The 23,913-nt window shown below is 42.9% G+C and overlaps 1 protein-coding gene and 1 pseudogene across 2 annotated transcripts in view; both read right to left on the bottom strand.

Moving 5' to 3' along the window:
• Positions 1 to 23,913, bottom strand: part of G3BP1 (G3BP stress granule assembly factor 1) — a 1,009,408-nt gene that overhangs the window by 817,115 nt on the left and 168,380 nt on the right. The gene's annotated exons all lie outside the window — the stretch shown is intronic.
• Positions 5,695 to 8,193, bottom strand: LOC307183600 (myelin expression factor 2-like; annotated as a pseudogene). The gene has a single exon. The product of its transcript is annotated as a myelin expression factor 2-like (transcript).

Genomic DNA, 23,913 nt, shown 5'->3' with positions numbered 1-23,913 from the left:
CTTAGTGAATTCCTCAGTCTATACACCTCAGTGTCTTCTGCTCCATCACAGTAACCAGAGCTAACATTTTTTCAGTGTTTAGAATGTGCCAAGCTTGACTCCAAGCACTTGTTTTTGCAAATCGAATTATTTTAATATTTAGAAACATTCAATATTTAGAAACATAGGGATAGATCATCAAAATAGATAAGCACTTTTTATTTATTAACTACTAATAACCCTAATGAAGTAGTCGTTATTATTTCCCTCCATTCAACAGATGGGGAAACTGCGGATCCGAGAGGTTGAACAACTTGTCCAATGGCACAAAATGGTAAGTGGTAGAGCTGGAGTTCAAACCCAACCACTCTAACTTCGAATTCCTCACTCAACGGCATGTTCTTCCCACCACATCCCAGAAGCCAGGAAGCGGGTTTTAATCTCCACTCCATCACCAACACCCAGCACAATACCTAGCATATGGTAGGCACTTAGTAAATATTACTCATTTGTTGTATGATAAAAATTACTCACTTGTTGAAAGAAACTGAATAAGCAAATCAGGGTGAAGCCCAAGGAGAAAGTTTACAAATTATATCAAAAGAGAAATGGGTGAGGGTGCAGGAAATGCTCAGCTGCAAGAGAAGTCTACAGGTCTGACCTCAGAACTGAAAAGGAAACAGATTTCTCCTGAGTGGCTGCAGAGGACAGAGCCAGAAACAACTGGTGAAAAATCACAGAAAAGAGATTTCAGCTCAGTAAAAGGAACATCACTCAGTGTTACGCCAAAATACAGAGTGCTTCTCTTTGGTAGTCAAGGGAAGGCTGGATAAGCATTTGATAGGAAGGTGACTGGAGTGACTCACACTTCAGCTGGGGATCCAAACTGGATCCTCTCTGTGTGTCTCTCCAACCCTGATATTCTAAGGACCCGTGAGTCCCACCCACCCCTTCTACCCCACATTCCCTGAGGTTCCAAAGAAAAAAATTTCAGCAAGTAAGTAAACCCACAGAGGTGGTCATAATTTGCTCCTAACTGAAAATAAAAAGAAAAGGTGAACTGGAGTCAACGAACACAGCAGAAAAGGAAGATTGCTCCTCCTAAGAGCCCTGTAGCCTAGGGACAGGAAAGTTGGGCTCTTAATGAAACAAGAAGGCCCTTTCCTAACCCACGAATGGCACACTGGGTAACTCCACCACTCCACCTCCCTGCCTCTCTCAGAGCAAAGCACTGCTCTGAGGGATGGAAGGGACATCTGGGGTCCCTTGAAGCTGTAGCTGAGAGGTTTCATTTGCATGTAGTTAAATAGACAGAAGGGTACTTCTACTAGATGACCTGTAAGGGCCTTCCCCATTTATATTTTGATTTTATGAACTGAATTACATTAAATCATAGCATATGGGAACTAAAAGAAAGCTTAAAGCATCCAACCCAATCCCTCTGCTTTATGGAGAAGGAAACTCAGGCACAGAGTGGTGGGGGGGTGGATTGTCCAAGGTTGCACAGTAAATTGGTAGCAGAATTGGAACTCAACCACTTCTCTCTCGACCTCTCCTGTAAAGCTTATTTTTCTCCAGTTTTCTAAGACTGTTTTCTCAGAATTGGTGCTTTCTGAGATTAGGCAGGCCCTGTGTCCAGCTTCTTATTTGTCACTCCCTCAGAGAGCGCTTAGCATGGTTCTATCCAGTGAATGCTCCATTTGTGACCAGAAACTAACTCCCAACTACTGAATAATCTTTTCATAAGGACCAGGTGATTTCTTTCTACTCATGAAGGCCAGAGGATCTGGAAATAGGAACAGAAGAGAAACCAGAAGGGCATGTGCCCAAATAACTGCCCAGGACACTGCAGATATTCTGATGTATAATTGGGGGCTGGCTTGGTGAACTGGCTCTCACTACAGCACTGGAAAAACAAAAGATCTAGAATGAGTAAGCTAGGCATAACCTTAAAGATCTCCCAAGCCAGCCACTCCCCCAAAACTAGTGCCTCTATCTGCCATGGTGAAATGGAAAATTAAGGAAATGTTTAATAATATGTGTACATATGCATAGACACTTTGATGAAAGAAACCCCCTTTATTCTGAGACTATGTTCTTCCGTCTTTTATAGTTATTATTTATCCCTTCTTTTATGAAATAGTGGTGGTAGCAAATGTTTGGGGTTTTGTTTTGTAAGTTGATACCAATGTTGACAACCCTGTGTTTGGGTACCCCAATTTTTTGGGAATTTTAGAAATCCACGAAGTCTGGAAACTACTAATCTAAACCAGTATTCTCTTTTTATAGTTGTGGGACCAGAGGACAGTGGGAAAAAATTAAATGTCTCCATGTTCTCATAGTCAAAAATTACAAACCAAATGCAAAGCTTAAGCATCCATAAAACTACTCCCATCTCAGCACTAAAGTTGCTATGTGATCCTGGGCAACTTGTTTAACTTTGGGCCTCAGTTTCCCAATCTGGAAAATGGGCACAATAATCCCTGCCCTGACTTCCTCACGGGTAGCAAAGGTCAACACATCCTTTGAACGTAAGGAGTATAATCAGCTCTGTGCAAAGAGCTGCCAATTCCAATATCTGCAGAACCAGGTAGGCAATGGAAACAAGTAAAGCAGACCAAGTGTGAGTGAACAGATAGCAGCTGCCACTCAGTCTCAGTGTTGACAACACACTGAGGCCTGGTGGGTAGTGGGGGAAACTAGCAAGTACAGCGACTGAAGGGAGGAGAGAGGCTACCCCAGCCAATTTTTACCATGCAGTAATGTGGGCTGAGTATAACCAGATATTCTCATTTTCAAAGACACTGGAACTTTACATTTTTATTAGCTATCTTTTGATTTTTAAATGTTGACCACAAATTCAAATTTTAAAAATTGAGAGAGACAACAAACAACCCAATCAAAAAAATGGACAGGGGACTTCCCTGGTGGCACAGTGGTTAAGAATCTGCCTGCCAATGCAGGGGACACGGGTTCGATCCCTGGTCCAGGAAGATCCCACATGCCGCAGAGCAACTAAGCCCATGCACCACAACTGCTGAGCCTGAACTCTAGGGCCTGCATGCCGCAACTACTGAGCCCGCGTGCTGTAACTACTGAAGCCCACATGCCTAGAGCCCGTGCTCCACAACAAGAGAAGCCACCGCAATGAGAAGCCCACACCCCACAACAAACAGTAGCCCCCGCTCACCGCAACTAGAGAAAGCTTGTGTGCATCAATGAAGACCCAAAAGCAGCCAAAAATAAATAAATAAATAGAGTAGTATTTAAAAAAAAAAAAATGGACAGAGGACCTAAATAGACATTTCTCTAAAGAAGACATACAGATGGGCAACAGCAACATGAAAAGATGCTCAACATAGCTAATTATTAGAGAAATGCAAATCAAAACTACAATGAGATATCACCTCACACAAGACAGAATGGTCATCATCAAAAAATCTACAAGCAATAAATGCTGGAGAGGGTGTGGAGAAAAGGATACCCTCCTACTCTGTTGGTAGGAATGTAAATTGGTACAGCCACTACGGAGAACAGTATGGAGGTTCCTTAAAAAACTAAAAATAGAGCTACCATATGATCCAGCAATCCTACTCCTGGGCATATATCCAGAGAAAAACATGGTTCAAAAGGATACGTGCACCCCAACGTTCACAGCAGCACTATTCACAATAGCCAAGACATGGAAGTAACCTAAATGTCCACTGACAGATAAATGGATAAAGAAGATGTGGTACATATATACAATGGAATATTACTCAGCCATTAAAAAGGAAGGAAATAATGCTATTTGCAGCAACATGGATGGACGTGGAGATTATCATACTAAAGTGAAGTAAGTCAGACAGAGAAAGACAAGTGTATGATATCACTTACATGCAGAATCTCAAAAAAATGATACAAATGAACTTATTTACAAAACCGACACACACTCACAGACTTAGAAAACAAACTTATGGTTACCAAAGGGGAAAGCTGTGGGGGGAGGGATATATTGGGAGTTTGGGATTGACATATACACACTACTCATATAAAATAGATAACCAACAAGGACCTACTGTATAGCACAGGGAACTCTGCTCAATATTCTGCAATAACCTAAACGGGAAAAGAATCTGAAAAAGAACAGATACATGTATAAGTATAACTGAATCACTTTGCTGTACACCTGAAACTAACACAACAGTTAATCAACTAAACTCCAATATAAAATTTAAAAAAATTTTTTGATAAATATTAGTGTTATTTATGTACATATGAACTCTGGCAAACCAGTAACAAAATTAACAACCAACTGCAATTCCAATATCAACATATAAGCATGCAATAAACATGCTACTTGAAGTTCTTTTAATTAACATTTTAAGAAAAAAATTCTAAAGTAAGTTTTCAATTACAATATTAAGAGCAGCTACATTTACTTTTTTTTTAAACTTCCCTCTAGTTCTGTTTCCCAAAATGAATACGTTTATTAAAAATGTTGAACTGACATCAGATTTAACGGAAGTATTAAACTAGGACCATAAAGATAGAAAGACTCAAGCAGAATCCTATTTTGTTTTCCTCAGATTTATGATTTCCCAAAGAAAACACTAAACTAAGGTCTGTCACTAAAGTGGGACTTTAAAAATGCATACCATGTTAACACATTTACAGCTTAAAAACAGCTATAAATAATTTGCTTAAATCTGACCTCTTTAGGAAATGTTTTTAAAAAGGAAAAGAGAAAATGACCAATCTCATTAGCGTATTTTAAGCAACAGCCTTGATAACAGTGGACATCCAAAACTGCTGTAAGCATAGCAGGTAGGGAAATTACTCCTTGGTAGAATTTTGTGTATCAAATAACAATATCTGCCATTAAAAATCTGTGCTACTTGGGTTACCAATTCACCAATATTATTCAAATATTTTGCTAGTTAAAATCTAAGTAAGTACATCTTGGTTCTGAAATCTAAATATGCCTATTTTCTTTTTCAGGAAAGAAATATCTGCAGAGAACAGTTAGTGAATCTATAAGATTTGGAACTTGTAATATCTATGTTTATTACAGGGGAAACATTAGAAATTCCAGATACAGTAATGGGTCTTACTTTATTAGCAGCAGGAACAAGCGTACCAGACACGATCGCAAGTGTGTTTGTTCTAAGAAAAGGTGAGAAGTAGGTCCGTCAAGCTGCAATGCCCATTCTTAAAAGCCTGGCTGAAATACACTGAGCAAAGGTACCTTTAAAATATTTATTTCCTCAGTAACATACTTTGAAGAAAAAAAAAGCAGTGACTCAAGAGGAAGGATTTACTATTTAATAGCAGATTAATTTCACTGAATCTAAACCCCCAAATAATATTCATCTGAAATGTGTAGTAAATCATAATTAACCACGTTACGATGAAAAACAACAAGTAATCTACATACCTTATTGAAAAATGGTTTAATAAATAGATAATTATTGGATAAATAAATGTTAAGACTTCTAACACTAACCCCCCCCAAAATTCAAAAATACAAACTCAGTAACTTTTGCTCTGACACAACAATTTTCCAAAACAAACGGAAGAAGTATCCAGTGTTTATTCTTATGAAGCTTATTAATAAAATACAGTATTGGTATGCATATTTTAACAACATGCTTTTTTTGCAGGCAAAGGAGATATGGCTAATGTCTACCACTGTGGGATCCAACGTGTTCGATGTGCTGTGCCTAGGAGTTCCATGGCTTATTAAAACTGCATTTATAAATGCATCTGCTCCTGTAGAAGTGAACAGTAGAGGACTAACTTACATAACCATCTTTCTCAACATTTCAATTATTTTTCTTTTCTTAGCAGTTCATCTTAATGGCTGGAAACTAGACAGAAAGTTGGGAGTAATCTGCCTATTACTATACTTGGAGATTGCAACATTATCAGTTCTATATGAACTTGGAATTATTGGAAATAATAAAATAAGGGGCTGTGGCGGTTAATGTTAATAGTGTTATGTGGAAAATGCGAATGATGGGGAAGGGCAGAGAAAGAAAACTCCATTTCTTCATTTAAGTCAAATGAAAAATATTCTGAACTTTAGAATCTAAAACTTACAATAATTCTTTATCACCAACAAAAAGTAATTTAAAACCAACCAAGATCATATCCTAATTTGTCTGAGCCCTTGCTTTTCAAGGACAATTACATATATTAAACAGAAGTTTTGAAAAAAACACCTATGTTTTACCTTACAATACATTGATAAAAGCTGGGGACACTTGAACAAACAAATCCCACTACGTAGAACTGAAAACAACATGAAAATGGCTTATTTCATTAAAAATAGTACAACCATTCATTTAAACTGAACGACCAGACTTGCTGTCTTTAAAAATCCAAACTTGAGATTAACAAAAATCAGAGTATATTTAACACTATACTGTTAAAAGCTGGTGGGAGTTTTAAAAGTACATTTTTACAACTTTTGTAAGCATACAGTATTACTTTAAAAAATGACTTTTACTAAGAGATTCAGCAAAACAGATGTAAGAATGTTCCAACCGTGGTTTCAAATTATGCATTATGATCCAAGAGAACATCAATTTCTCTGCCAGTGATTTTTATGCCATTCATTATTCTGCAGCCTTTTTCAGCTGATCCTGGGGAGTCAGATCTGACTGTTCCACAGCCTTTTGACTTTCCATTCTCCATTTTTATTTCTGCAAACATTACATGACATTTCTGACAAATATCTGGCTGCCTTTGGAGCCTATTCTGTCTCTCATTCCACTTCCCATTGGACCTGATAAAAATCTTCGATCCATATTGATAGTCCTTTCCAGGATAGCTCCTATACCTGGTCCCATTCTGTCAAAGCTGGAACTCATCTGATCCAGCCCCATCCCCATTCCTCCAGTCACACTCTTCATGCCACCCATTCCACCACCAAGTCTTCCAAAGGAATGTCCAAAGCCTCGATTTATTCCAATATCACCACGTCCAAAATCTCTCTCCATGCTACTAGTCATCGCACCACGGTATAGCTCTCCCATTTGACTAACTCCTCCAAATCCTCCCATGCTATTCATTGCTTCCAGACCACCAAACCCAATTCCTCCTCCAGTTCTATTCATTCCTTCAAAACCTGGACCATCCTTTCCCATACCACTTGGACCAAAATTTCCCATTCCACCACCTACGTTCAACTGTCTGGCACTAATAGGCTGTCCACATGGACCAAGTCCCATTCCAGTGCCTCCAAGACCACGTGGTAATTGTGGTGTGTTACTATCATATGAACGGTAGCCTTCATGAGGGACAGACTTGTCATCCATTTTCACATGCATAGGTCTATTAAACAAAACCTGCCCATTGAACATAGAAATTGCTTGAACTGCTTCAACTGCCTGTTCAGAAGTGACTGTGCCCATTCCTCTGCTCTTGCCATCTTTGTCTTCTTTAATATCTGCCCGCTTTACAGTTCCAGCTACGCTGAACACTTCCTTTGGCTCCTTCCAACCAACTTTGAAGCAACAAATTGTGGAACCAAGCATCAAAAATTGTGGGACCAAGTCTCCCAGCCTGCAAATTAGTGATAACCTCAGGAGGAACGTTTGGATTATTGAGAATGGAAGGTGGTAAATTCATCAATCCTGATCCCATGTTGGGTACATGTCCTCCTGGAAATGATCCCCCTGTCAGTGGCAATGCCCTACGAGCATTTGCTCCATCAGGATCCTCTTTGATATTCAATGGTCTTCCACTAAGATCATATTTGTTCATAGTTTCTAATGCTTTCCTGACAAATTCTTCATCTTTGAATTCAACCACACCACAACCCCTTGATTTTCCTTCCGCATCCTTAAAGAGCTCCACGTATGTAACCTGACCCAACTTTTCCTCTTATTAGATCTTTAATGGTTTGCCATTTCATGTCATATGGGATGTTGCTAATAAAAACTCGGTTACGATTTGGACCCTTCGTTTCTCCAGTGCCTGAATTCTTGTCTTTTGAATGAGGATGAAATCCATTGACCCTCTTATTTCCTGTAGATTTTTCTTTTAATTCAGGTTTCTCTTCTTTGATTCATCATTCTCCATTTTAACGCCATTGGAGCTGCCGCTGTGCTGCGGTGGCTGCTTCTCCTGCTCGGGCGGGTGAGGTTTTCCCTGGCGGCTCCGCGGGCTGCGGATGCTGGCTGTCGTCGCCAGCAGCCTTAAGCACCTCGGGTTTGTTGCGTCGGCCATGCCTCCGCCGCCTGCATTGAGGGGCCCTGAATGCTACAGTAGTGGCGGCGGCGGGCTAAAAGTTTTTTTAAAAAAAGAAATTTCCGTGTCACTTAGTTTTTGAAAACAAAGAAAATTTGAAGTTAAATTTAAGAAAAATGGAGAGAGACAAGCAAAATAATGCCATATGTGGGCTGCCCACATGTGAGCCAGAGGTGCCCCTATCACCTATGGTCTCAGTGATTCCACTTTGCTCTTGTTCTGGAAGACCCACGGTCAGCTCAGATCAGTAAGCGCCAAAGTGCCCTTTATTGCCTAACGACAGGAACACAGCTCACACCAACCTGAACAGTACAAACGTGCAGTAAAGATCAGCCCCTGAGGATCTGTACAGACATTTCAGAGTTGGGCAAAGGATAACGCTGGTTGACAAAACACTTCAAGAATTAAGATGACACTCTCTGTAAAGGCTCGCCTCTATATTTTAACACTTGGAATCATCTCTCTGAACGCTCTAACCAGCTTGCAATGCAATTTTCTCATCCTAAAAAATGGGACCAATTATACATGTCTTGCCTACTTAAGAGATTGTATATCATTTGAGTACAACAAGGATGGTAAATATATGGCAAGATTATGTCCCCGATAGTGAAGGTGATGATGATGATAACAGCGTGCCAGCGTGTTGTATATTAGGAATATTAATTTCTTTTTTTTTTTATTATTTTTTTTGCGGTACACGGGCCTCTCACTGTTGTGGCCTCTCCCGTTGCGGAGCACAGGCTCCGGATGCGCAGGCTCAGTGGCCATGGCTCACGGGCCCAGCCGCTCCGCGGCATGTGGGATCCTCCCAGACCGGGGCACGAACCCGTTTCCCCTGCATCGGCAGGCAGACTCTCAACCACTGCGCCACCAGGGAAGCCCAGGAATATTAATTTAATCCTCTGACAACCCAGTGAGGGAGATGCTATTATCACTGGCATTTTATAAATATGAAAACTAAGGCATAGAAAAGTTAAGTAACTGCCCAGTGCTACATGGATGGAAAGTGGCAGAGCTGGGAGCCTTCCTGCTGAGCCTCAGAATCCTTGTCCCTAGAGCGATCCAAGAAGCCCCTACCAACTGATCAAGTTGGCACGCAGATTAAAATCTATTTTCCCAACTCTAGCCTAATTCAATGCCTGGCACAAAAGAGGGCCCTTTACCCTTATTAAGGATCAGCTCCCTTTCATCCAGCTTCACGATGTGTTACGAAGATCAAATCACTGGATGGGTATGGGCAGTGGAGCTCAACCTTTGCCCTAGTGGCATTTGGGGCTGGATCATTCTTTGCTGTGGAGGCTGCCCTGTGCTCTTTACAGTATTTAGCAGCATCCCTTGTCTCTCCCCATGAGATACCAGTAGCACACTCATACCACCCCCCTTTGCCAGCTGTGACAACAAAAAGTCTCAGACCATTGCCAAATGTCACCTGTGGGAGGGGGGCGGAACTGTCCCCGGTTGAGACCCACTGGTGTAAGGGATGATTAGTCAGATTCCTCCTCCTGGACCCAAGGTGAGTCACCCCACTTTCCTTTGCTTCTCACTGCTGCCAAGCCCCACCCTGTATTGTGAGATGCCTCCGCCCCTGACTGTGTGGAATAAGAGGCAACTCCCCAGGAGCTGCCTCTGCTGTTCTGAAACAGATCCCTAATAACTCTCCATTGTAAGGGTGTCACTGTTTAGTCCGGTAGGAATGGATGGGGGTGGAGAGCAACGAACAAGGCAGGGATGGGGAAATAACACAAGTTGCAGAGTTCTCTTGACAGTAGAGACATATTATAATACCTACCTCCCAGGGTTGTATGGAGGACTCAGCAAAGGCCTGGCATCTGGGAAGCACTCAGGTAAATAACCACTATCAACAGTAACAACCTGAACTTGTTATCCCTTCATTTAAGAAATACTCTTTCCATACCTTCTAGTTACCAGCAATGGTGTAATGGCTTTACTTAGATCATCCTACCCATAATACTTACAAGGAAGAAACTACTACCACATGGACAGTTTATAAATTTAAAAAGCTGAGCTTCAGTGAAGTTAAAATACTTGCCAAGTGCAGGCTACACAGCAGAAGAAGAGGATTCAAGCCTGCAGCCACCGCAGCAAAGGAAACGCAGCTCGGTACAGTGGGAAGAGATTCACACCCCAGCATCTCTGCTATTTACCCTTTGGTGGCCAGGAGCCCATAATTCAATCTCCCTGAGGCCCGAGTTCCTCATATAAGATGAGGGGCTAGAGGAGAGTATGTCTGGCTCTAAAATTCCAGAACCCTCATCTGTTATCCCCTCTGCAACCTTCCTCCAAGACAATTGGTGGTGATTCGTCATTAACTTAAGATTTTTTTTTTAATGTTATTTAAGAAGAAAAAAAGAAAGGACTTCCCTGGCAGTCCAGTGGTTAAGACTCCCCGCTTCCAATGCAAGGGGTGCGGGTTGGATCCCTGGTTGGGGAACTAAGATCCCACATGCCGCGCAGCATGATCAAAAAATTAAAATTAAAAAAAAAAAAGAGAAAAAGAAGATTACCTCTCAAACTGAGTGTTTCCCATTATAAAACCCCATTTTCTCGCTAAATACCGGATTAATGTTGTTTAAATTGCATTGCTGGAATGGGGCGGGGGGAGAAGTAATGAACTTCTAAGCAAAAAATACTCATCAGCTGGGGAAAAAGATATAAATTAATGAGGAAGAAGCGCTAATAAACAATCACATCAGGCCAGCTTTCTCTAGAATTATATTAACACAACACAGTGAAACAGCAACTGGTTGCAAGTGGAGAACAGAGGAGAACAATGAAGGAGAAAAAGCAGTGGCCTGTTTACTCATAGAATCCCAAGAATGAGGAGCGGGAAAGAAACCCGGCCAGCAGAACATCCGCCATAAGTAACCAAAATGATAGGAACAGCAACTGTTAAGGGTTTTCCGTATATTAGCTCATTTAATCCTCACAACCCAGGAATTTAGACACTATCTCCGTTTTATTGCTAAGGAAACTACATCTAGAGAGGTTTGCTTCCTTGCCCACACAGTAAATGACCGTGTCAGGATCTGAACCCAGATCTGATATCAAATCTTGTCCTCACGACCTCCACATCACCCTGCCTCACTCTGGCTGGCCTCTGGTACACGCTACCTCAGAATGTGGCCCAATTCCACGGTAGATGTCTTTTTGCTACAAGGTGTCTTTTTGCTACAAGGTATCTTTTTAAATTGAACTGAATATGCCTTCTTGAAAACTTTGTGCAAAAAGCACTGACTCTGCCTTTCCCCCACCCCCCAACCCTGTGACCCTGGTGTCCCACAGAACCAAACATCTCCCTCTTCCCCAAGGCAGCCCTTCAGGGATTTAAATGGATCACGCTGACACTTGTCTTCTCCAGGATAAAAATCTCCCATCCTTGTCCTTGTTCCCTATTTGGCAAGTTCTCCAGACCCTTCCTACCTTAATCACCTTCTTCAGGACACACTTAAGTTTGACAATGAGACTCTCAGAGAACGGAACCCAGATTTCTAAGCGTATCCCGGCCATCTCCTCCTTCACTGTAGGCTTGCTACTTCTCTTAATGCACTCCAAGAGCCTATTATCTGTATTGGCAGCCCGGTCACACATTGGCTTCTGATGGGCTTGCTCCCAGAAAACTAAGACCTCTCTAAGCTTTTTTCAAAGTGGACTTCTTTAGCCAGTGTGTAACTCAGCTCCACTGGTCAACAATTGGTTGTTCCATAGCCGAATGCAACCAAACAGAACCCACAGACAAAACCCAAGGAAACTCATGTGTCCTGTCCCATTCCAAATTCTTCTTTCTTTGTGAGGTAACTAATTGTTATCAGTTGGTCCAATAGGAATAGACAGCCTGTTAGCCAATAAAATAATCATCATCTCTCATAAGCCCTTAGGTCTTTATTTCATAAAACATTCTCCTATCAATAACACAAAGTAGGACTTCCTTGGTGGTGCAGTGGTTAAGAATCCGCCTGCCATTGCAAGGGACACGGGTTCGAGCCCTGGTCTGGGAAGATCCCACATGCCGTGGAGCAACTAAGCCCATGCACCACAACTACTGAGCCTGCGCTCTAGAGCCTGCGAGCCACAACTACCAAGCCTGCGTGCCACAACTACTGAAGCCTGCGCACCTAGAACCCGTGTTCCGCAATAAGAGAAGCCACTGCAATGAGAAGCCCGTGCACCGCAACGAAGAGCAGCCCCTGCTCACCACAACTAGAGAAAGCCCGAGTGCAGCAACAAAGACCCAACACAGCCAAAAATAAACTTAATTAATTAATTTTAAAAAAATAATAATAACAAACTATTATTTTGAGCACCTATTATAAGACAGGCACCAGGCAAATTGATGATCCTAACCCTTATGATAATCCTGCAAGTTGGCATTATTATTTCCTTTTTCTAGATGAAGAAACTGAGGTACAGAGGAGTTTAGTGACCAGCCCAAGGTTTCACAACTACCTCAACACTTTCTTTCCTATAAGCACCAGGTCTGAGATTCAAATCTGGGTCTGCTAGATCCAAAGCTTATACTTTTTCTACCACAGCACAATGGCTTCTGAGTCACTGGTGCATTGGTGCATCCTGGGCTGCGGAGTTTCTATCTACTTACCCAATTTCTGTTGACTGAAATAAAAACATACAATGTGAGAACTGTGAGTTTCGGTTTTCTCTGGGGACTTACTGAGGCCTATAGCCATGGAGACAGTCTCTCAGACAGCCCTGAGAAACTGTTCCAAAGAGGCAAGGAGGGAGGTCAGCATAGATGTGATTTTGGAGAAGGGGTACGTGCAATCAAGCACACACCTTGGTAGGAGGTTCCTGCTAGTCATGATGAACAGATAGCTCAGCTGATGATTTTAGTGCCTTTCTAAGTATGGGAAGATGCAAGAAATCGGGTTCATAAAATTTTCTCTTGAAAATATCTAACTATCTGAAGACCTGTTCTGCCAGTTTTCCCAGAGCACAGAGTGCCTCATTCCTGATCTCTTCCCTGAACTCCTTTCAGGGTGTGTTAAACGGCAGAAAGTGCAGTGGCCAGTGACTCGATCCTTTTAGAGCCAGATGGTGAGTGACATTCATTGATTATCAAAAACATCCTAGGATCCCAGGGAAGGAGAGACCAAGGGACTTGTCCAAGGTCCCAAATACTGGCCTTCTTTCTGAGTCTTCAGAAGCTATTCTCTCCTGCTCCTAGATCCAGGCACAGAGGACCCCTCCTCCTGCCTTACTGATCCATGCTCTTGTTTCTGGCTGAGGCTCCCAGAGCTCAGAGGTCCTCTGCAGGTCAGAGGGTTGGAGTGGGCCAAGTCACATCCCCTGCAGAGAAGACCAATCAATCTCATGTCGACCCACCTGTTCTCCAAAAGAGCAGCTGATCAGCCACCGCCGATGAGAGGGAGGTAATTTAAAGGTCAAGCGAAGGCTGGATGTCTATCTGCCCTTCTTTCATGATAAATGTGTCTGAGATGTGAGCACAGCAAGATGGTGATATTTTAAGATGAGCAGCGTATTGGGAACACTGAATTCACCCAGCCTGTGGCAGCCCCATTTTATAAAATGCAGTGTCCAAGAGTTTCAAAAGGCAGAAACATGGAGTGAAAGCAGTGGAGCCCTGGAAGGCAGGGAACCCAGGACACAAGTTGAGTCTTGGCATCAGCTGCTGGTCTTTGGACTTTGCTGCTCGAGCCCTTTGCTTTGAGTCTCATTTTGCTCTTTTTTTTTTTTGGTCATTTTTTTTAAATTGAATTCTAATTGATTTACAATATTGTGTTAGTTTCAGGTGTACAGCAAAGTGACTCATTTATCTATATTTATATTAATATATATATTCACCTTCATATTCATATATATTCTTTTCAGATTCTTTTCCCTTATAGGTTATTATAAAATATTGAGTAGATTTCCCTGTGCTGCACAGTAGGTCCTTGTTGGTTCTCTGCTTTACATATAGTAGTTTGTACGTGTTAATCCCAAACTCCTAATTTAACCCTCCCCCCCTTCCCCTCACTTTACTCATCTTTAAAATGAGGACACTGTGTGAGCTGTCATCGTAATGCTGCTGTGACAAGAACACAGAATTGCCCCCTGGATTCCTAATCCCATGCTGTAAAGTACTCGAGTTGCAAGAATCCTTAGAAAGCAACTAGCAGAGCAGGTTTTAAGTAGCAGACTCTATTCTCAAAAGGAATCTTGTGTAGTACCCCAACATACCAAACTGATCAAACCCCAACTACTGTCCTGGTTGTCATAGAATCGGGGGCACAGAGCAATCACCAGACCTCTTTGAAACCTGGGTGTTCCAGGGAACAGTCCAAAGACCATCCACCTAAGAGCCCATTTTACAAATGAGGAAACTGAGGCCCAGGGGAACGAAGTAACTCCAAGTCTCAAAGTGAGTTTAGGGCAGAACCCAGACTAGCGTTCAGGACTCACAGGTTCTAGGTGAGGGCACTTTCTACTACAACACACTGGGGCGCTGAATCTTTTGTCCCTGCGTGACTATACATGCGTGATATAAAATATAGTGTTCTAGAAGGTAACCTCTCATACCTTGGCTTCGATCAAAGCCAGTCTTCATGCCTGTTAATAGCATCAGCTAACATTTATTGAGCACTATCTATCAGGCACTATGCTAAGCATTTTCCTGCGCATCATGATCTCATTTAATACTCCCAATGAGCCTGTAAGGTAGCTGTTATTTTTATTCCCATTTTAGACATGAGGAAACAGGCAGTTAATCAAGTAACTTGCTCAAAGCCATACAGCCAGCAAGAAGTAGAGCCACAGTCACATCCTCAGGGACTATACTGGCAACCCCCATGTTTTCCCACCTAAGCACAATTCTTCTGGAAGAAAGGGACTCTCAGCCCACCTATCATTTCTTTTCTGTTTCTTCTTTTTTTTTTTTTCAGTCCGGAAGGCCCCGCTCTGAGATGGAGAAGCAACACCTTGGCTTCTTTTCTACCCAATCCCCTCACCTTGTGTCTTAGGTGGGTGAGTCAGCAAACGGGTCAACCTTTTCCCGGAAGTGAAGTGGATGGCCTTTGGCATGGCCCCAGGTGAGGGTCTCAGTAAAACTGTGTCCTCCACTGGCCTGACGCACACTAGTGACCTGACAGGTCTCCCACTATCACTGAGGCCACCAGCAAGTCCAGTCAGGGCTCCTTAGAGCCCAAAGCACAGAGCCAACTCCATGTTTCCCTCCCTCCCCCATTTCACCTGCGGCTCTTTCGTCTGCAGCATTTCTGCAAGGTGGACAAGACAGCTGCATCCTTGGTGTGCATACAACTTCTCTGGAGTTTCACTAGGTTATTGTCAAGCCTGAACCCCAACCTCGGCTTTGGAAGAACCTACTTTCCACCAACCAATTCCTGCAGCTTTCACTTGTCCCTGATCTTTTCTGCCTTGACCCCAAAAACGCCAGCTCTGCACAAGGCTGCTGAGATAAAGGCTATATATAAATGCCAGGGCCCTGGAATTCCTATTTCAGAAGCAGTCGATACATTCCTGCTTAAAGGTCTCACTCAACTCCCCAAGCCTGCCGGGGACCTGAGTGACTGGGTCCCATTAAAAAGGACCCAAAAAGGAAATGCAAGGCAGACACTGTCTACTCTGAAACACAAGTTAGCAGGAACAGCTGGGACCGCAGACCCCAATGCCAGCTCAGTCAGTGCTGTTCCGCACTCCTAAGGGAACTCAGGTATCAGCTGAATCATCCTACGACCACATAACAAAATACAGTCCCAAGAATGATAGTGTAGGATGATACTTAACAGCAACGAATAATGTTCATGATTGTCAAGTGGAAAAACCCTGTACTGCGAAAATAGCACATTTCATTTTTATGCTTTCAAAGCATATATATTTGTGCATCTGCAAACAGAATATACATTTAAAAATAAAAAATAAGATGCTATTGTATGAACTGTGTTCTATCATGGTCTTTTGTTTTTTACTTAAAGTAGCATGAACGTCTTTCTGCACATGTGTGCGCATGAACTCCTACGTTAGATTACTAGCGATTTTGCTCTTTCTTACTTCCATATTTTTGGTGGACAGCGGTTGACTCTGGCACACTCACATTCTACTTCTCCTTTGGGGAACAGCCATCCCACCCACACTGCTGTGGCAGGACAGCCATAGTGCTCCTGTCCCTGCCTCCCTCACTGTCACTCACCCCAGAGACTGGCACATGCCTCAGGCTAGCCAGGCAAAGTTCTCTGCTCCTCTGCGCAGAGTAGACGGCTCCGAGAGAGCCCTGGCCCAGTCTGAGCCCCTAAAACTTAATATCTGAATGTTGCCAGAGAGAGCGCCTTGCTCTTCCTCTGGAATTTCAAGCTGAAAAGATCATAATAAGCCAAGAATCGTTGGGAGATTTATTATGTTGCTTCTCCTATATAGAGAAATCCTGCCTTAGAATGAAGGCGAGACAGTGTGGAAAACAGAGCCAAAAAATGGAGAAAAAGCCCAAATCATTGAGAGCCTGGATCCAGTCATGCCTGAAGCTGGAGTGATCCTAAAATTCCTCATCTTGTGATCCAACAGATCCCTTCCTAAAGTCATTGAATTGGATTTCTATAACAGACCTAACACGTGTGTTTGCTAATCAGCAACTACATGTGTGTGTGTAATACTTTTTGTGAACAATGGTAAATAACCCCAATCATTCTTGAAGCTCTCAGTGTATTGCTCAAAGCTCTCTTCTCTCACTTTATAGCACCAATTTTGTACTCCATATTCCCACATATTGTTAATTAGTTCGTTTTTCATTCAATTCAATTTAAAAACAGAGGAACTAAATAAACATTTCTCCAAAGAAGACATCTAAACGGCCAAAAAGTGCATGAAAAGATGTTCAACATCACTAATTATACGAGAAATACAAATGAAAACCACAATGAGATATCACCTCATACCTGTTACAATGGCTATCATCAAGAAGACAAAAGATAAGTTTGGGCAAGGATGTGGAAAAAAGGGGAATTCTTGTACATGGTTAGTGGGAATGTAAATTGGTGCAGCCACTATGGAAAACGATACATAGGTGCCTCAAAAAATTTAAAATAAATCTACCCTATGATCTAGCAATTCCACTTCTGGATATATACCCAAAGGAAATGACAACAGAATATTGAAGAGATATTATGCTCCCCCATGTCTATTGCAGCATTATTACAATAGCCAAATTATGGAAACAACCTAAGTGTGTGTCAAAGGACAAATAGGTAAAGAAGATGTGGTGTATGTGTGTATATATAGATATATACATACATAAACATAATGGGACATTATTCAGCCGCAAGAGAGACAGACAACTGCCATTTGCGACAAACGGACGGACCTTGCAGACATTATGTTAAGTGAGATAAGTCAGACAGAGAAAGACAAATACTGTATGATATCACCTATACATGTAATCTAAAAAAGCCAAACTCATAAAAACAGAGAGTAAAATGATGATTACCAGGAGCTGGAGGGCAGGGGAATTGGGGAGATGTTGGTTAAGGGTACAAACTTGCAATGAGTCATAAAGGAAAAAGCCCTAGAGATTTAATGCAGAGTAGAGTGAGTATAGGCAGCAATACTGTATGATAATCATCAAACTTACTAAAAGACTAGATCCTATTTATTCCAACCATTAAAAACAAATGATCAGGGCTTCCCTGGTGGCGCAGTGGTTGAGAGTCCGCCTGCCGATGCAGGGGACATGGGTTCGTGCCCTGGTCCGGGAAGATCCCACATGCCGCGGAGCGGCTGGGCCCGTGAGCCATGGCCACTGAGCCTGCACGTCCGGAGCCTGTGCTCCGCAACGGGAGAGGCCACAGTGGTGAGAGCCCCGCGTACCGCATAAAAAAAAAAAAAAAAAAAAGGATCATTATGTGATGTGATAAAGGTGCTGACTATCGCTACAATGGCAATCATATTACAACATATAAATGTATCAAATCAAAGTCCTGTACACCTTAAATCTTTTATATGTCTAATATATTTCAATTTTTCAAAAAAAGAACCTCCCCAAATAAAAGGTAAGTCCTTGAAAAAAAAGGAGCTATGTCTGCCTGACTCCATGATGCCTAGTACCCTACATGCTGTTCAAAGTAGGAACTCAGAAAGCCTGCCTCGCCCCACCTATCAGCAGCAGCAGACGTGCATTTACTTTAGATTTCTACTAGGCGGGATAAGCGGCCTTACAGCATTCTCACCCTCTCATTAAGTTTATAAGAAGAGTGCTGCCGGGATTTGAGAGTCCCTGCTCATGTACAGAAGGATCAAACCCAGAATCACTGAACGTTAGGGTGACAAGAAACTCTAGCTATCAGTGGTTTTCAAACCAGCTCTGCAAAGACCTCAGGCTGTGTGTGGATGTCAGTGGCAGGAGTCCCAAAATCTGATGTGAGAAGCAAGTGGTTATGCCAAGTGTGCTGACTCCATATCCCTGTTTCTACCACAACAGCCCCCATTTAATCCATTTAAATATTGAGAGTGCAAAAAGAGTCTCTGCTTTAAAAAATTAGATCACAGATCCAATCAACACTGTTATTTTACACAAGGGCAAGTAAGGGCTGAGAAGGAGAAGGGTTTGCCCAGGATCCCTCAGGGGTCACTGACAGAGCTGGGTTAGAACTCAGTCTCCTAATCTCCAGGTCGGTACCTGCTCCATATTACTATCTGCTTTTCTAGATGCCTTTGAGTCTCCCATCTCCCAAGGCTTTTGAGGGCCCATTACAGTGACTCTCTAAGGTCCATGACCCTCACACACCAAAATCAGCTGGGAGCTTATTAGAAATGCTAACTGCCGGTTTCCACCCCAAACCTACTAAAACCTACTGTCGGGCGTGGGATCCCAGAATGGTATTTTTTAACAAGCATGCACTAAAGTTTAGGCAGCACAACTCTAGAACCCATCCAGAAATTGAGCCTCTTGCCATTCTTATCTGGAAATCCTATCCATCTCTACCAGCTCCCTGCCTGGCTAACCCCTGCCCTCCTAGGGAGTGGTAATTGAATGTCACATGCTGAGAATAATCCTAGAAAATCCTCTGTCATCACGCTCAAGTCCCAACAGCTCAGAGTAATTAGACCTAGACTGGGGAGAGGCACAAAGGAATTATATATTAATGCAATTTGAAGTTTCTGAGGTTCATGCGATGGAGGGAGACCAGGAGCAGCAAAGGAAAGCACAGCCACAAAGTCCAAGTGAGGGGCAGCATGGGGGAGCCACAATAACCCTGGAACGTTCCAAGTTCATTTCAGCTTCTCTCACCCTTGCTGTCCCCAATCTGGTGTCCCATCAAACAAGGACATGCATACATGGTGGCAAACTTTGTCCTTTGCAGTGTTAAGAAGTGATGGATTTTAAAGCTCCACTTCCCTGGACTGGCTACATTTTAGCAACTTGATTTAAAAACTAAGAACACTTCCGGATTCTTCTCCTGACCTCTTAAGTCTGAAACCCCAAGAGTGGAACCCTGGGATCTGTATTTTTATAAAGATCCCCATTGATTTTTACATAGCCAGCCCAACTCCAAACTATTGGAGCCCCCATATATGTTCACATTTGAAGGTTGCTGGATACTATTAAAAAAAAAAAAGATTAGGGTAGGAAAAGCATAGAAAACAGGGCTTGGAAAGAATGAAAGAATTAGAAAATCACCACCTTGCAACCACTAATGAGAAGATGATCTGGACAAGATCAGTGGATGCTAAACCCATTAGGTAAAAAGTTGATGGAGAACTTTGTCATGGTGAGACCAGGCTGACATCATGAAACTTAGGACAGCCTGACATTACATGCCCAGGATGTGGTAGAAAAGGAAGAACCCACTCACCATACCTGCCTACAATGTCATCTAGCCAAAAATACTGACACTGAGTATAATCACATTCTAGACCTAATACCACTTCACAGGAAATACTGGGGATAGAAGAACAACTAAAATAACACTAGGAAGAAGTAATCAACTAAATCCGTAATGTGTGATCATCAACAAAAGAACCCAATTTCTCAAACAGGTCAGTGGTATTAAAAGGTGGGGAGAATGAAATATAGACTTAAAAGACATAATTACCAAACAAAATGTGGGAACCTTGCTTAAATTCTGCTATCAACAAATCAACTATTAAAAGGCAGTTTTTGAAACAATCTGGGAAATTTAAACATGACAGATGATATTAAAGGGTTATGATAAATATTGCTAGACACGATAATTTTTAAGTCTTTATCAGTTAAGCTAGTTAGGAAGTAGTTACAGCTAAAATGACAAGATTCTGCATTTACTTTAAAATGCTCCAGTTTAAAAAAAAAAGTGGAGAGATAGCTAAAACAAGATTAGGAAAATGACAATAACTGCTAAAACTGGGTGATAAGTTTGTTATATCATTCTTTACTATTTTTTGTACTTCTAAACAGCTCCACTGCAAGGAAAAAAAAAAACAAAAACCTTTAATTCCTGGAACTATTACTCGTCCCTAGTAGGAAATGAGTCCTAGTAGGAAATGGTGAGTGGGTGGGTAAGAGTGAAAAAACAAACAAGCAAAAATATAACTGATTAAAGCATGAGGGGCTAACTGAGCTCCTGTTCACCGTTGCCCGATATAAACAATGAAAATACCTCTTTAGACATCCATTCATTTTTGCCTCAAACTGTACTTCCAGACTGATATTTCAATTCTGTGAGGTGAAAAGTACCTTGGGGGGGGATTAGCATCTAGTACGGTGACCAAAATTAAGGCAAAATAGAAAATACAGAATAATAATTAAGAAAAGCTAACTTGATTGAGCTCTTACTCTAGGAACTGTGCACTTAATATTATCTTATTTAATCTCACAGCACCTTCAAAGGTAGCTACTATTACCCCGATTTAAAAAGAAATTGAGTCTCAATAAATTCAGGTAACTCACCTGAAGTCATGCAGGTTGTGAGTTGGGCGGGTGGCCAGGGAGCTGGGCCATCATAGGGCAGAGGGAGAAAATGTGCTTGGGAAGATGGAACCATTTCTTGCTTGTTCCTCTCAGAAACAAGTTTAATAATGGAGAAGTTAATGTTCTTGCTTTGAACAACTGAGCAGCCTAGAAGGCCCAGGGGGCATTTAGAAGGTTATATTGTTAGAGTCTTCTTTTGTCTACGGAATAGGAAGCAAGTTTGACACGTTTAGGAAAGTGCAAACTTCTGGAGAGGCTCAACCCATGATACTATTTCCTCCTTTACTCTGCCTACTCTTCAAATTCAGTTCCAACCAGAAGAGTCAAGTCTTTGGGGATTGAGGCCTTGGAGTCAAACAGACGTGGGGCTTGGTCTTAGCTCCGCCCACCACTTAGCAGCTGGTGACCTGGTGGGGAGGGTTCTTAGACTCTCTGAGCCTCTCTGGGGTCCACGTGTGAAGTGGGGTGATGATTGTCCCTCCTTCACAGGGTGATAACAAGGTTTCCACATCATGTGTTTAACCCCATGCAGGTGTTGAATAAATGTAAGTGGCTATTGGGATGATGAAACTTGGCAGCCCGCTGACATTTTTCCTTCTTCCAGACCCCTCGAGCTCACTGACCAGTGAACTTCAACCATAATAAACCAATGCCTGGCATACAGGAGGCAGCCAATGAACATTTACCCTATGTATTAATATGCTCCCTGGTGCCGTCTCTCCCACAGGCTTATTGACTTACTGACTTGTGAAAATGCACCTCAACCAGAATGCAAGTATGGAAGTTCAGACTGGTCTTTCAATTCCATATCCCCCATTGCATGCAGCAGGGCATTAGAGATTCAACAAAGGCTTCCTGAAAGACCTAAGTGAATAGCAAAGCGTTGGCTGCGTCTATGGGACAGAGTGACCAGGGTCCCAGGCGCGTCCATAGCACAGCCTCCAGCCGAGTCCATTCGTAAAAGAAACACTGAGAAACCTAATGAGTCCAGTGGGGTGATTCAAGCCCCCGGTGACCAGAAGCAATTTCTCCCGACTCTGCAATACCCACCTTCTCTCTCCGCTCTGCCAGGCCAGGGGGTGGACACTTCCCTCCCAGTGATTTGCGATGCCTCCACTGGGACGGAGGGAATGCAGCAGCGGTGACAGTGTCTACGCGGGGACGCATGCAGCAGGCTGTCCGGCTGGAGAGATGCAGACTGGCCACGGAGCTGAGCATGGGTTCCCCTGGGCACAGCGTGCTGCCGCGCTGACCACAGCAATTCATCATGTGTAAAAACCTGCCTACAGGAGGGGCCCTGAAAGGAAGCAGGGGAGCCGAAGCCGCAGGTTCTCAGGGAAATTCAGGGCTGTGATCTTTTTTTTTTTTTTTTTTCACCAGACCTAAAAGGACGGTGAGAAACATCCAATCCACAGGATGCTGGGAGCAGAATCCAAGGAGGAATCCCTCATTCTGGACTAAACAAAACAACTAAGAAAGCTCGACCTCACCCAGGAGACAAACTCCCTTTTTCCTGCAAAGTGTTTCCTCCTGTCCCAACCCTGTCCTTCTGCTTTAGACACCATTCTCTGTGCCAAAAGCAGAGCTCAGTTTTGAGACCCAAGTGGTCTAGCCCGGCCACTGTGTGACCTTGGGCAAGTCACTTCTGCCCTCTTGACCTCAGCTTCCTCGTCTCTAAGGAGAAAAGGGTGAGCTAGATCAGAGTGCACAAATTTAAACGATTGTGGGGAGGCAGTTTACATGTATATATAAATATCTAAAGTGACTGGGCAGATGGCAATGGTGCTAAGCTGCTTAGCCGCAGGTCATTGTCACCTGACTAAAACCCTGGAAGGGTATAACAAAAAACACAGCAAAACAAAACTCTCATTGTTTGTAACCCACATTAAAGAGCTACTTAGGGGTTTCCCTGGTGGGGCAGTGGTTGGGAGACCGCCTGCCGATGCAGGGGACACGGGTTCGTGCCCCGGTCCGGGAGGATCCCACGTGCCACGGAGCGGCTGCGCCCGTGAGCCCGTGGCCGCTGGGCCTGCGCGTCCGGAGCCTGTTGCTCCGCAACGGGAGAGGCCACAGCAGTGAGAGGCCCGCGTACTGCAAACAACAATAAAAAAAAAAAGAGCTACTTAGGACCTTTCTAATTCTATGGAATTCTCTTTCACATTCTTTCAACGGTATCTACAATTTTCTCCCATGGCACCATCTCCTTGGCACCCTACCAGAGCTGGCAGCAAGATGCACTCATGGGAAGCAGTACTGGAGCCAGGCAAGAGAATCCTTCTCCCAAAGAGCAAGCAGAGAGAGGTGAGGTGAAGGAGGGGCAGGGGGCAGGAGGGAGAGAGGCAGGGGGATGGAGGGAGAGAAAAAGATATCTCTTCCTTTAAATCATTTCTCAATATGCCTACAAGTGAGAAAAGTGAAACTCAAGGGGGTTGAATAATTTAGCCCAAAGTCCCTCTGTGTGGATCAAAGCTAGGATTCAAACCCAGGCCTGTCTCAATGAGAAGACCTTGCTCTCTTCCTTTTCCACCTTTCCCCCAAAATGCGCTCAGGGAGAGCCTGGCCCTGACTGAGAAAAACAAAAAAGCACCCGCCACACACATGCGTGGGATCCAGAAAAAAAAGATACATTCAACAACTTAGCATTTCAGAAGCAGATTTCCCCCTAAGTTACCTTACTCTCTCCAACATCTGTTTTTAGCACCTGCCTGCATTCTTCCCTTTGCCTAGAATTTCCCCACCCCTAGCCAGGCTCTAAGGACCAGTTAAAGCTT

The sequence above is a fragment of the Stenella coeruleoalba genome (assembly GCF_951394435.1).
Source record: "Stenella coeruleoalba genome assembly, chromosome: 3".
Lineage (NCBI taxonomy): Eukaryota > Metazoa > Chordata > Mammalia > Artiodactyla > Delphinidae > Stenella > Stenella coeruleoalba.
Note: the sequence above shows the minus strand (reverse complement) of the source record. Positions and strands in the feature narration are given on the sequence as shown.